Source organism: Balaenoptera borealis (assembly GCF_965194805.1).
Source record: "Balaenoptera borealis genome assembly, chromosome: 6".
NCBI classification, from domain to species: domain Eukaryota; kingdom Metazoa; phylum Chordata; class Mammalia; order Artiodactyla; family Balaenopteridae; genus Balaenoptera; species Balaenoptera borealis.
Window position 1 is genome coordinate 89,353,696 of NC_138863.1, and position 15,562 is coordinate 89,369,257.

Here is a 15,562-nt window from a genome sequence, read left to right on the forward strand (position 1 = left end):
TGTTGACATTTGCACCAATGGTGCAAAAGCCATTGTGGCTAAATTGCTGGTACCTTAGCACTAATCAATACAGTGGCACCAAACAGTACTAGTAGTCATTGTATTTTTCACTGCCACTTAATAGCAGGGAAAAAAAAAAAAAAGAGCCAGTTTCACTTAAGAATGTCCTTGAAGAAAAAGTAAAATAATTAATTTTATTAAATATTAATCCTTCAATATACATCTCTTTAATATGCTGTGTGATATTATAAAATACATATATGGAACTTTGATGCATTCTGAAGTATAGTTGCCTGAAGGATACCATGTATTTCTGTCATTATTTGAGATTATGCTTTTTTTAAGGAATATCATTTTTTACTTAAAAGAATGAGGAACAGACAAACTATGGTTATTCAAACCTGGGTGTATGGCAGACTAAATACAATGAGTCTGTCACTCCAAGGAAAATGACCTACATTATTTATTGCAAATAATAAAAATCAAGATTTCAAGTAAAAATTAAAATTTTCAAGACTTGTATCCACCACAGTTAGCTTGGTAGCTTCCCAACACTTAAAGAGGTTTTTCTGATGAGATGGGTAGTGATATTACTAGTGATTTGGGGTGGGGAGGTGTTGCATGCTGAAATTGTCAGCATTTGGAGGATATGCATAACTCAGGGAACCAATATTTTCCAAATGACGTGATAAAATCATGCCTGGGTAAATGATCCATTCAGAGTATAAGATAGACCAATGAATTTTAATGTAACAGAATAGGAAAAGTTCATCACTATGGTTTCTGATTCCACACTGTAGCTAACCTTTAAGTAACTACCACTTGTGTTGTTGTAGTATAAAATCATATCCAGAATTATCTGAAAAGGTTATTAAAACACTCCTTCCTTTTCCAACTTCACTGCTGTGTGAAGCTGGATTTTCTTCACAAATTTCAACTAAAACAACACAACAGATTGTACGAAGTAGATGTGAGAATCCAGCTGTCTTCTAGTAATCCAGACAGTAAACAAATTTATAAAATGATAAAACAATGCTGTCTTCTCATTTTAAAAAAATACAGCTATTTTTGTAGATGTTATTTATATTAATATGCAGTCAATTCATTTTTGTTTTTTAAAATATATTAATACATATCAAAACAAGTTTTTTAGTTTAAATTTCTAACAATAGCTATAGATGTGACTCACATACACAAAAATTTTGCTGGAGTCTACAATACTTTTTAAGACTGTAAAAGTCCTCAGAACAAAAAAGATTACAAACTACTCTTCTAGACTAAAGGCTCAGAAAATTTTAAGTATAAAGACATGAAAAAGCACAGGGTAGACAAGGAGTGACATATCATTTGGTATGATTAGAACATGGGTTTCATGGCATGAATGGTGTGAGATGAGGCTATCGAGTCCTAGAGAGAAGTCCAATATTGAAGGATTTGGTCTGCCAAGATAAGAAGTACTAAAGAAAAAAAAGTTTCATTGAGATATAATGTACATACCATACAACTCATTCATTAAAAGTGTACAGTTCAATAATTTTGGGTATGCTACATTATTAATAATTACATTAATTTTAAAAATTAGGTAAAAAATATATAAAACATAACATTTGCCATTTCAACTTTTAATGGTACAATTCAGTGACATCAATTACATTCATGATATTGTGCAGCCATCACTGTGTATTTCCAAAACTTTTAAAATAAATCTATTTATTTATTGGCTGCATTGGGTCTTCGTTGCTGCACACAGGTTTTCTCTAGTTGCAGCAAGTGGGGGGGGCTACTCTTCATTGTGGTGCGTGGGCTTCTCATTGCAGTGGCTTCTCTTGTTGCGGAGCACGGGCTCTAGGCATGCAGGCTTCAGTAGTTGTGGCTCACAGGCTCAAGACCGCAGGCTCAGTAGTTGTGGCACATGGGCTTAGTTGCTCTGAAGCATGTGGGATCTTCCCGGACCAGGGCTCAAACCGGTGTCCCCTGCATTGGCAGGTGGATTGTTAACCACTGTGCCACAGGGAAGTCCCTCCAAAACATTTTTCTCTCTTTAAACAGAAACCCTGTTTAAGCAATTACTCCCCATTCCCCCTCCCTGTATTCTCTGGTAATCTTTCATCTATTTTCTTTCTCTATGAATTTGGCTATTGTATATATTTCATATAAGTGGATTCATACAATATATGTTTTGTTGTGTGTGGCATAATTCACTCAGTATAATGTTTTGAAGGTTAATCCATATTGTAGGTGTCAGAAGTTCATTCCCCTCTTTATGGCTGAATAATATTTTATTGTATGTATATACCACATTTATTTTATTTATCCATTCATCTGTTTATGGACACGAGTTTCTACCTTTGGTTATTGTGAAAATGGCACAGTGAACACTGAGATACTAATATTCAAGATAAGGAGTTATGATTTTCTTTAGATGAAGGGAAAACAATGGAGTGTTCTAAGGTAAGTATATAATAGGACTTTTGTTTTATGAAGATAACTCTGGCTATGTTATGTTTGATGACATTTAAGAGATGCCATGGGAGGTTGTTGCTGAGTTACAGATCCTATTTATATCGCGGTAAATTAAACTGAAAACAATTCAATCAAAGTATATACATATTTCTGTTCAGTAGTTTGCCTTTTTGTTTGGTTGATAGTTTCCTTCACTGTACAAAAGCTTATTAATTTGATATAGTCACATTTATTTTTACTTTTGTTGCCCTTGCCTGAAGAGATAGATGCAAAAAAATACTGCTAAGACCAATGTCAAACAGTGTACTGCCTATGTTCATCAGGGATATTGGCCTGTAACTTTCTTTTTCTGTACTGCTTTTATCTGGTTTTTGTATCAGTAATGTTGGCTTCATAGAATGAGTTTGGAATTGTTCTTTCCTCTTCAGTTGTTTGGGATAGTTTGAGAAGGAGAGGTATTAACTCTTCTTTAAAGGTTTGGTAGAATTCACCTGTGAAGCTATCTGGTCGTACACTTTTGTTTGTTGGGAGTTTTTTGTTTATTTGCTTTTTTACTGAGTCAGTTTCATTACCAGCAATTGGTCTGCTGAGATTTTCTAAGAATTTATCCACTTCTTCTAGGTTGTTCAATTAGTTGGTGTACAATTTTTTGTAGTAATCTCTTACTATCCTTTGTATTTCTGTGGTGTCAGTTGTAAGGCTAGATTGTTTGTGATTTTTCAGTCATTAAAGTAGTTTTCAGTCATTATTTCTTCAAAAAGTTTTTCTATTCCTTTCTGTTTATCCTTCTTGAATCCCTATAATGCAAATCTTAGTTTGCATTGTATTGTTCCAGAGGTCTCTTAAACTATACTCATTTTTAAATTATTCGTTCTTCTTGCTCTTCCAATTGGGTGATTTCCACTAACCTGTCTTCCAGATTGCTGATCCTTCCCCTTATTATATTTTTTATTTCGGTTATTGTATCCTTTGGTCCTGAGTGGTTCTTTTTTTTATATTTTCTCTTTGCGGAAGAGCTTGCTGAGTTCATTCACTTGTTTCCCAAGTTTGGTGAGCCTATTTGAGCTTTTTATCACATAAATTGCTTATCTATGTTTTATTTAGCTTCTTTTCTGAGGTTTTGTTTTTTTATTTGAAATATATTCCTTTGTCTCCTCATTGTGCCTAAGTCTGTGTTTGTTTAGGTACTTAGAATAATCAGCTATGTCTCCTAGTCTTGAAAGAGTGGCCTTATGTAGAAAGTGTCCTGTTGGGCCCAGAGGCACAATCCCCTGTGGTCACCAGAGTCAGGTGGTCCAGGGCAGTGTGTACTTTTCCTGTGGGTGGTTGGGCTGTGACTGCTGCAGGTGCACTGGGGGTAGCCCCCCAGGCCAGCTGGCTGTAACCTCTGACTCTAACTGTTGTGGGCACCCTGATAGGTGGAGCTGACTCCTCCCCAAAGTGGTTGCTGCTTTGGAGGGATGCAGTTACCAGCTGAGGACACCCACAATGTGGGATGGCCCCTCAGTGCATGAGCTGCTTTGGAGGGACACCATTGTCATCCAAGGCAGCTTGCCAGGTTGGGCAGAGAAGGAGCCACTTTGGATGAACTTGCCAAAGTAGGTGAGCTGGGCAGGGCAGGTCCTTGGGAACACTGGGACAGGGTGCCCAGTGTTGTTAGCTGGGTTGATGGATAATGACAGAAATGGTGCCTCCCAGCACTAGGTCAGCTAGGTAGAAGGAGAGTTTAAAAACATGTTGCCTTTCAGCACTTCTGTACCTGGAGAAAGTTCCAACAGATTCCTGCCACTCTGGCACATGCCCTAAAATCAGTCAATGAATCTCATGACTCAGGTGCTTTTCAAGCTACTGCCTCTGCACTGGAATTTGGAGTGAGTTTGTGCACGAGCTCTTCCAAAAGCAGAGTCTTGGTTTCCCACAGCCCTCCAGCTCTCTTGGACATAGTCCTCACTGATTTTCAAAGATGGGGCTCTTCTTTCCAGTGCAAGTCCCCTGGGATGGGGAGCCCAAGGTGATGCTTTGAACCCTTGCTCCTCAGGGAGCACCTCTGCAGCTCTGATATTCCTGCTGCTTGTGTGCCACTATACTAGTTGTGTGGGTTCTCATTAGAACACCATTCTGCTCCTCCTTCTTGTCTTGATGTAACCTTTTCTTTATACGCATAGTTGTAGAAAATCTATTCTGCTAGTATTCAGGTTGTTCTCAGAAATAGCTGTTCCACGTGTAGTTGTAGTTTTGGTGTTTCTGTGGGAGGAGATGAACTCAGGCTCTTTGTACTCTGCCATCTTAATTCAGAACCCCTTTGATATTCTATTTTGATAAATCTGGAAAAACATTTCATTTTGATACATCTTTTTTTGATACATCTTTTACCAGTTAGTTAGTTAGTTACCAAAAAAGTAAATTCACTGACATGTGATTAAGTAAAGATAGAAGAGAGTTCTAAATACCTTCACAAATCAGATTTAGGTTTAGATCATTTATATATCTGAATATGGGGAAAGGATAGGATGAAGGCTGTCTCCTTTATCTTTCAATTCATGTAGAATGAATTTTTTGCTCTGAGGTATAAAAGATGAGATGAAGAGCCACTAAATACATTTAAATGTGTATTACATGCTTACAGTGTGCCATAGATTATTAGGTAGTGGCAAATAAAGATGAAAGGTCTATTATTTTTTTAACCTCTGGGAACTCAAAGTATGGCAAAGGGAAAATGCCATGTTTCACTTTTCATACGTGAAGAGTCAAGACTGTTGGTCAGCATGATATTAAAAATTAAAACACCGAGGTTACCTCTGGCTTTAAAAACATAGCATGATTGATGATAATTATAAAAAATAAAAACTAAGAAGAGATTCATAATTTCAAAAAACAAAATAAGATTTTCCTTGAATAATAAGCAAACAGAACAGAAATACAATGCAGTTAGAATGACTGAAACATCAGACTTCTGAGCCCTAGAATATGGATCCTACAGAGGAACAGGAGCAAGTTTAAAGCCTGCTTGAACCAGGGACTGGGGTGAGGCTGCCACATAGGAAAATAAGGCTGAAGTAAAGCTGTGCCATCTCCTTCATCTACCAATGTCCTATATGACGTTTTTGCCATAGAGGCTTAGAGAATACAGAAACAATCCTGTGACTAACATCAGTCTTTTACAGGTTGATGGCTTTTCAAGTTCTCATAGGCCCTGTGGACCAAAAATCCAAGTGAATTATGAAAGACAGGGCTGCAGCTTAAGGCCCAGGGGCCAAGGGAAGGCAACTGAAGCAACAAACTACAGGGAATGAGTGCTGGAAGAGAGGTTAAAAAATTACTTACTTAAGGAGAGTCTGCAAATTCAAATTCCACAATAGATGGACTTTAAAGAAATACAGCTAAAAAAAAAAGTGCACCAACCAGCAGATGAGTGAGTGAAAACAAATAATAGAACAATTAGAAGGAGACTTTTATAACTTTTTGGGGAGTTCATCAGAGAGGAGAAGGAATACATGTTTATAAGAAGTACAAGAAATGGTGAAACCAAAGAGGCTAAAATTATATAAGAAAAAAATAATTTAAATGAAAACAACTAAAAATCTTAGAACTGAAAAATATGGTCAGTATAATAAAAATTAAAAAGAAATCCCAATTGATAAAGTTTATGTTGGACTAGTCAAAGTGAAAATGAACCAATGGTATGATAATCAGTGAGGAATTAATATGTAAATTACAGAAAAAAATGAGAGCAGTTGTGAAACTTGGAAGGTAAGTTGGTAGGTTCAACATGATTATAGCTAGTAGAGGTCAACAAATGACAAAGAAGAGAGAGAAGGAAAGAAAAATATCATCCAAGAAACAATAATGGAGTTTACTACAAAAGAGGAAATAAATGGGTCCTTAGATTGAAAATGAATTCTGAGTACTGAAAAGAATCATAAAATTAAGTCAGCAATCAAAGTAAAATTTCAGAGAATCATAAAAAAAGGGAAAACCTTAAAATGCTACCAGAAGGAATAGAGAGGTTATCTACAGAGGAACAACAATTGAATTTAAGCAGGCATCTCACCAGCAGCATTAGAAATATGTTCACACTCCTAAGGAAATATATAATCCTATAACTGACTAAACTGTTATTCAAAATGAAGGGAAATAAAGATTGTTCCAGACATACAAAATCAGTTAACAGTACATCAACATATTCTCACTAAAAAACAAACAAAAATACCTTAAAATAATGGCTTCAAACTTGACCGTAATACACATTAAGTAGTGAAATTTGTGTTTTACATTATGACTTGGTATATATGTTTCAGTTTTACAGATTAATATCTTTATTCCATAGGATTCATTCTGATGTTTTGTTTTAGCCAATCAGAGCAGTTTATCATTTAAAAAAACGTGGCTTAAAATAAGGTCAAATGGTTTCCTTACATTCAATAACCAGTTAAAACACGTAATTAAGCAAAACTTCTCTTAAACTGGAAATAAAAACAAAGGATGCACAAGATTGTAATAGAGAAAGTTATAAAATATTAGTGGACATAAAGAATGACTTTAAATAAAGGGAGAAAATGTAATTTTCATGATGCGAACATTTGATTTCCATAACTATGGAAATTTGCCCCAAATTATCTGTAAGTTTAATGCAATTCAAAATGCCCAAGTAACTTTTTTCATGCAACTTCATATGCTGATCCTAAAACGTACATGGAACAGCAAAATTCCAACACCTAAGGCAATTTTGAAAAAATATAAATTTGTAGTCTCTCCTTGACAAGAATTTCACTTATTATAGTTATAATAATGAAAACAATGTGATATTATTAAAAGAATAGTTAAATGGAACAGAAAAGAGGGCTTAAAGCAGATCCACACATACATGTCTTGTAAATGTGTTTGTTACCAAGTTGATATTACAAATCAGTTGAAAAATAATGAACTGCATTTAATAAATTTTGCTAGTACAATTTGCATGCAAGAAATAAGTAAAATTCTATCTCTAGCTTATACTGTACTCAAAAATGTTTCAGTTGAGAAAGATGGTGAAGTAAAAGGACCGTGAGCTCACCTCCTCTCACAAACACACCAAAATCACAACTAACTGCTGAACAACCATCAGTAAAGAAGACTGGAATCTACCAAAAACAAAAAGATATTCCTCATCCAAAGACATGAAGAAGAAACCATGGTAGGAGGGGCACACTCGCAATATACTCAAATCCCATACTGCCCAGATTAGCAACCCACAAACTGGAGATTGATTATATTGCAGAAGTTCTCCCACAGAAGTGAAAGCTCTGAGCCCCACACCAGTTGCCCCAGCCTAGGGATCCAGCATCGGGAGGAGGAGTCCACAGAGCATTTGGCTTTGAAGGCTAGCAGGGCTTGATTGCAGGAGCTCCACAGGACTGGGGGAAACAGAGACTTCACTCTTGGAGGGTGCACATAGGTCTCGCAGGCACTGGGACCCTGGGCAGAAGCAGTGACTCCAGAAGAACATGGGCCAGACCTACCTGCAAGTCTTAGAGTGTCTCTGAGGAGGTGGCAGATGGCTGTAGCTCTCTCTGGGGTCATAAAAGCTGGTGGCAGACATAGCAGAGACCTACGTGCACTCTGGCTTCAGCCAGACATTTTGGGTCTTTGGTCCCAAGACCTGGCCCCACCCAACAGCCTGTAAGCTCCAGTGCTGGGATGCCTCAGGCCAAACAACCAACAGGGTGGGAACACAGCCCCAGCCATCAGAAGACAGGCTGCCTAAAGACTGAGCCCACAACCACCTTTAGACACACCACTTGACATATCCCTGCGCACCAGAGGGACAACACCTAGCTCCAAACTCTAGTGGGCAGCCACCAGACCCTCCCACCAGGAAGCCTGAACAAGCCTCTAGACCAGCCTCACTCACCAGGGGAAAGACACCAGAAGCTAGAAAACCACCATACTGCAGCCTGCCAAACTGAGTCCATAAACACAAGTCAGAACCTATTCTGGGAACAGCTGGTCCTTGGCCCTTGAGTGATGAAGGGGAGTGTAATGCTGGGACACATAAAACATCCCCTATGGAGGGCCACTTCTCCAAGGTTGAGAAATGTAACTAAACTACCACATACATGAAAATACAAATAGAAATGTGAACAAAATGAGATGACAAAGGAATATGTTGCAGATGAAAGAACAAGATAAAACACAAGAACAACTAAGTGAAGTGGAGATAGGCAATCTACCTGAGAAAGAGTTCAAAATAATTATTGTAAAGGTGATCCAATAACTCAGGAAAAGAATGAATGCACAGAGCGAGAAGTTATAAAAAGATTTTAGCAAAGAGTCAGAAAATATAAAGAGCAACCAAACAGAGTTGAAGAATACAATAACTGAAATTAAAAATATAGTAGAACGAATCAATAGCAGACTAAATGAGGCAGAAGAATGAATCAGTGGGCTGAAGACAGAATGGTGGAAATCACTGCCATGGAATGGAATAAAGAAAAAGAATGAAAAAAATAAGGGCAGTTTAAGAGACCTCTGGGACAATATCAAATGCACTAACATTTGCATTATAGGGTCCTAAAAGGAGAAGAGAGAGAGAAAGAGCCTGAGAATATTTGAAGAAATAATAGCTGAAAACTTCCCTAACATGGGAAATGAAACAATCACCCAAGTCCAGGAAAAGCACAGAGTCCCATACAGGATATACCCAAGCAGGAACATGCCAAGAAACACATTAATCAAATTGACAAAAATTAAACACAAATAGAAAATACTAAAAGCAACAAGGGAAAAGCAAAAAATAACATACAAGGGAATTCACATAAGGCTATCAGCTGATTTTTCAGCTGAAATTCTGCAGGCCACAGGGGAGTGGCACCATATATTTAAAGTGATGAAAGGGAATAACCTACAACCAAGAACACTCTGTCCAGCAGCAAGGCTCTTGTTCAGATTCAGTGGATAAATCAAAAGCTTTACAGATAAGCAAAAACTAAAAGAACTCATCACCACCAAACCAGCTTTACAACAACTGCTAAAAGAACTTCTCTAAGCAGAAAAGAAAACGCCGGAAGTAGAAACAAGACAATTAATAGGAAAGCTCACCAGTAAAGGCACACATACAGTAAAGGTAGAAAATCATCTACATACAAATATGATATCAAAACCAGTAATCATAAGAGGAGGAGAGTATGAATGCAGGATATTTGAAATGCATTTGAAATTAAGAGATCTGCAACTTAAAACAGTCATGTATACGTGTAGACCGCTATACCAAAACCTCATGGTAACTGCAAACAAAATATCTATAATAGATGTACACACTAAAATTAAAAGGAATCCAAACACAACACTAAAGATAGTCATCAAATCACAAGAGAACAAAAGAGAAAAGCAAGAAAAAAAGATCTACAAAAACAAATCTAAAACAATTAACAAAATGGCAATAAGAACATATATAATAGATAATTACCTTAAATATAAAAGGATTAAATGCTTCAACTAAAAGACATAGACTGACGGAATGGATACACAAATAAGACCCATATATATGCTGTCTACAAGAGACCCACGTCAGATCTAGAGACACATACAGACTGAAAGTGAGGGGACAGAAAAAGGTATTCCATGCAAATGGAAATCAAAGGAAAGCTGGAGGAGCAATTCTCATATCAGACAAAATAGACTTTAAAATAAAGACTGTTGCAAGAGACAATACATAATGATCAAGTGATCAATCCAAGAAGAAGATATAACATTGTAAATATTAATATATATGCACCCAACACAGGAAAACCTCAATATATAAAATGCTAACAGCCTTAAAAGAGAAATCAATACTAACACAATAACAGTGTGGGACTTTAACACCTCACTTACATCAGTGGACAGATCATGCAGACAGAAAATCAATAAGGAAACACAGGTCTTAAATGACACATTAGACCAGATGGACTTAATTGATATTTATAAAACATTCCATCCTAAAGCAGCAGAATACACATTCTTTTCGAGTTCCCATAGAACATTCTCCAGAACAGAATACATGCTAGGCCACAAAGCAAATCTGGCTAAATATAAGAAAATTGGGACTTCCTTGGTGGTTCAGTGATTAAGAATCTGCCTGCCAATACAGGGAACACAGGTTTGATCCCTGGTCTGGGAAGATCCCACATGCCATGGATCAACTAAGACCATGTACCACAACTACTGAGCCTGTGCTCTAGAGCCTGCATGCCACAACTACTAAAGCCTGCACACCTAGAGCCTGTGCTCTGCAACAAGAAGCCACTGCAAAGAAAAGCATGCACACCACAACAAAGAGTAGCCCCCGCTTGCCGCAACTAGAGAAAGCCCACATGCAGCAACAAAGACCCAACGCAGCCAAAAATAAATAAATAAAATACATTTATATAAAAAAAGAAAATTGATCAGGGGGAGGAGTCAAGATGGCAAAATAGGAGGACTTGGAGTTCGCCTCTCCTCACAAGTACATCAAGAATACATCTACAAATGAAACAATTCTCACAGGGCACTTACTGAACACTAGTGGAGGTCCTTGGACACCTAAAGGGACAAGAAAAATCCCCATGCAACCAGCTAGGATGAAAGAAAGAAAAAAAGAAAAGAGGAAACAGGATGAGACCAGCACCCTGGGCAGGGGAGCTTAAGGAGAGGAGAGGTTCCCACACTCAGGAAAGCCACCTCACGGTGGAGAGATCATCTGGGATAGAGAAGAAGCTTTGGGGGATCGGAGGGGAATGCAGCAACCAGTCTCTGAGAGGACAGAGTAAGAACTACGTGCATGGTCCATGCTACAGCCCTGCACACTCCAGCCCAAGTCGTGTGTCTCATGGTGTAGAGGGGGACTGGGTGCTGCAAAGTGGGGTTTGGAGAGCAGACCCAGGGAGAGGATAGATGTTGGCTGTGAAGAGACAGCCTGAAAGGACGGGACTAAGGAGCTCCACAACTGGGAACCACAACCTGGACCACCACAGAAGCACGGTGCATTTGCTGACTGGCATGCAAGGGGTGGGGCCACCTTTGAAACTCCCTTCCCCATATGGCGGCCCCTGCCTCTGCAGGCACTAGCAGGGGTGCCTGCCCCTCAAGCCAAAACCTCCTCCAGCCATGCAGGCCCTGGCGGGCCCAAGTGCTGCCCCTGCCAAAGCCTCCAAAGGTCACACCAGTCCTGGTGGGCCTGAGAACAACCCCTGCCAAAGCCTCCTCAGGCTGCGCCGATCCTGTGGCCCATGCACCGCCCTGCCAAAGCCTCCTCCAGCTGCGCTGGCCATGCCTGTGAATGCCTTCACTGGCCTGCGCAGACACGTGTGCTCCAGGGCAGCCTCGGGAGCAGAAACTGTTGGGAGGAACACATGCAGAGGTGGAGCTGAAACCACAGCTGAGCCCCAGGGGCTGTGCAACTAAGGAAGAAGACCTGAAATTTCTCCTCACAGCTACACAAACCATGGAGTTACACCTCTGCTGATGGCTTCCTAAATTCATTGCCTAAGGAACATCCAAACAGACAACAAGTGCTCCTGCAGCTGATACGGGTCTGGCTTTAGCAGCTGTGGGCTTTGTGTGCACATACAGTTGAGGGTTGGGTGAGGCCAGAGTCTGAGCTGCCTCCATAGATCCCACAGTGGGTACAGATGCATGACTACTGCAGTACTGGGACCTGACTTCAATGGATCTGTGCTGGTGGCCTGGTGAAAACAATACCTGAGAGTCATGAAGGCCATTTGCCAGCAAATGGTGGGACTGAGAGGAGTGCAAACAACAGTGTACTTTGTGAGCCTGCACAATGGGTGAAAGGGGACACAACTGAGCACACTCACAGATGAACAGCCCCAGAAGAGGAATACCCAGAAGCTTCTCTCCAAGTGGGAGTGCTCCAATCCCACCTATCTCACACTGCAGATCAGAAACACAGCTAAGAAACAGATCTCGGGGCTTCTACCTCGACAACTATGGAGCACACCATGCCCCTGAGAGGGGCGGTGACAACCACAGAGCAAAGGGGAGGCCTCACTCAATATTCAACTCACCCACCCCGGGGCAGACACCAGAAGCAAGAGGAGCTACAATCCTGCAGCCTGCAGAAAGGAGACCACAAATAGAGTAAGTTAGACAAAATGAGACAAAAGGGAAATCTGCTGCAGATGAAGGAGCAAGATAAAAACCTACAAGAACAACTAAATGAAGAGGAGATAGGCAATCTACCTGAAAGAGAATTCAGAATAATGATAGTAAAGATGATCCAAGATCTCACAAAAAGAATGGAGGCATGGATTGAGAAGATGCAAGAGATGTTTAACAAGGACCTAGAAGAACTAAAGAACAAACAAACAGAGATGAACGGTGCAATAACTGAAATGAAAAATACAGTAGAAGGAATCAATGGCAGAATAACCAAGGCAGAAGAACAGATAAGTGAGATGGAAGAGAGAGAATGGTAGAAATCACTGCCGCAGAACAGAATAAAGAAAAAAGAATGAAAAGAAATGAGGACAGTCTCAGAGACCTCTGGGAGAACATTAAATGCACCAACATTCAAATGATAGGGGCCCCAGAAGAAGAAGAGAAAAAAAAAGGACCTGAGAAAATATTTGAAGAGATTATACTAAAAGAACTTCCCTAACATGGGAAAGGAAATAGTCAACCAAGTCCAGGAAGCACAGAGAATCTCATATATGATAAACCCAAGGAGGAACAGGCCAAGACACATATTAACCAAACTAACAAAAATTTAATACAAAGGAAACATATTAAAAGCAACAAGGGAAAAGCAGAAAAAAACATACAAGGGAATCCCCATAAGGTTATCAGCTGATTTGTGCAGCAGAAACACTGCAGGCCAGAAGGGAGTGGCATGATATATTTAAAGGGGTGAAAGGGAAAAACCTACAACCAAGAATACTCTACCCAGCAAGGCTCTCATTCAGATTTGATGGAGAAATCAAAAGCTTTACAAACAAGCAAAAGCTAAGAGAATTCAGCACCACCAAACCAGCTTTATGACAAATGCTACAGGAACTTTTCTAGGTGGAAAACACACAAGAGAAGAGAACAAAAGAGGAAGGGAAGAAAAAAGACCTACAAGAACAAACCCAAAACGATTAAGAAAATGGCAATAGGAACATACATATTGATAATTACCTTAAATGTAAATGGATTAAATGCTCCAACCAAAAGACATAGACTGGCTGAACGAATATAAAAGCAAAACCTGTACATATGCTGTCTACAAGAGACCCACGTCAGACGTAGGGAAACATACAGATTAAAAGTGAGGCTATGGAAAAAGAATTTCCATACAAATAGAAATCAGAAGAAAGCTGGAGTAGCAATACTCATATTAAACAAAACAGACTTTTAAATAAAGACTGTTACAAGGGACAAGGAAGGACAGTACATAATGATCAAGGGATCAATCAAAGAAGAAGATATAACAATTCTAAATATTTATGCACCCAACATAGGAGCACCTCAATATATAAGGCAAATGCTAACAGCCACAAAAGGGGAAATCAACAGTAACACAGCAATAGTGGGGAACTTTAAACCCCACTTACATCAATGGACACATCATCCAGACAAAAAATTAATAAGGAAACACAAACCTTAAAGGACACATTAGACCAAATTGACTTAACTGGTATTTATAGGGCATTCCATCAGAAAGCAGCAGAATACACTTCCTTCTCAAGTGTACATGAAACATTGTCCAGGATAGTTCACACCTTAGGTCGCAAATCAAGCCTTAATAAATTTTTAAAAAACTGAAATCATATCAAACATCTTTCCTGACCAAAACCCTCTGAAATTAGAAATGAATTACAGGAAAAAAGGAAACTGTAAAAAACACAAACACATGGAGGCTAAACAATATGTTATTAAATAACCAATGGGTCACTGAAAAAATCAAAGAGGAAATCAAAAAATACTGAGAGACAAATGAAAACAAAAACGTGTTGATCCAAACCTATGGGACACAGCAAAAGCAGTTCTAAGAGGGAAGTTCATAGCAATACAATCTTACCTCAGGAAACAAGAAAAATCTCAAATAAACAACCTAACCTTACAGCTCAAACAACCCGAGAAAGAAGAAAAAACAAAACTCCAACTTAGTAGAAGGAAAGAAACCATAAAGATCAGAGCAGAAATAAATGAACTAGAGATGAAGAAAACAATAGAAAAGATCAATGAAACTAAAAGCTGGTTTTCTGAAAAGATAAACAAAATTGATAAACCTTTAGCTTGATTCATCAAGAAAAAAGGGAGAGGACTCAAATCAATAAAATTAGAAATGAAAAAGGAGAAGTTATAATGGACACTACAGAAATACAAAGAATTATAACAGACTACTACAGGAAACTATAAGCCAATAAAATGGACAACCTAGAAGAAATGGACAAATTCCTAGAAAGGTGCAAACATCCAAGACTGAACCAGGAAGAAATAAAAAATATGAACAGCCCAATCACAAGTATTGAAATTGAAAGTGCAATTTAAAAACTCCCAAAAAACAAAAGTCCAGGACCAGATGGCTTCACAGATGAATTCTATCAAACATTTAGAGAAGATTTAACATCTACCCTTCTGAAACTCTTCCAAAAATTGCAGAGGAAGGAACATTGCCAAGCTCATTCTATTAGGCCACTATCACCCTGAAACCAAAACCAGACAAAGATAACACAAAAAAAGAAAATTACAGGTCAATATCACTGATGAACATAGACAAAAAACTTCTCAACAAAATACTAGCAAACAGAATCCAACAACACATTTAAAGGATCATACACCCTGATCAAGTGGGATTTATCCCAGGGATGCAAGGATTCTTCAATATATGCAAATCAGTCAATGTGATACACTGTATTAACAATTTGAAGAATAAAAACCATATGATCATCTCAATAGATGCAGAAAAAGCTTCTGAAAAAATTCAACACCATTTATGGTAAAAACTCTCCAGAAAATGGGCATAGAGGGAATCTACCTCAACATAATAAAGCACATATATGACAAACTTACAGCTAACATCACACTCAATAGTGAAAAGCTGACAGCACTTCCTCTAAGATCAGGAACAAGACAAAGATGTCCACTCTTGCCACTTTTA

The 15,562-nt window shown here is 38.6% G+C and overlaps 1 protein-coding gene and 1 long non-coding RNA gene across 2 annotated transcripts in view; one reads left to right on the forward strand and one right to left on the reverse strand.

Moving 5' to 3' along the window:
• Window positions 1-15,562, forward strand: part of LRP1B (LDL receptor related protein 1B) — a 1,905,856-nt gene that overhangs the window by 1,406,005 nt on the left and 484,289 nt on the right. The window lies entirely within an intron of this gene.
• The window catches only part of LOC309630506, a 42,583-nt gene continuing 31,845 nt past the window's right edge, over window positions 4,825-15,562 (reverse strand). Inside the window, exon 3 of the long non-coding RNA XR_014245720.1 lies at window positions 4,825-15,556. This is a non-coding gene — a long non-coding RNA (uncharacterized lncRNA). The remainder of the gene's footprint in view (window positions 15,557-15,562) is intronic.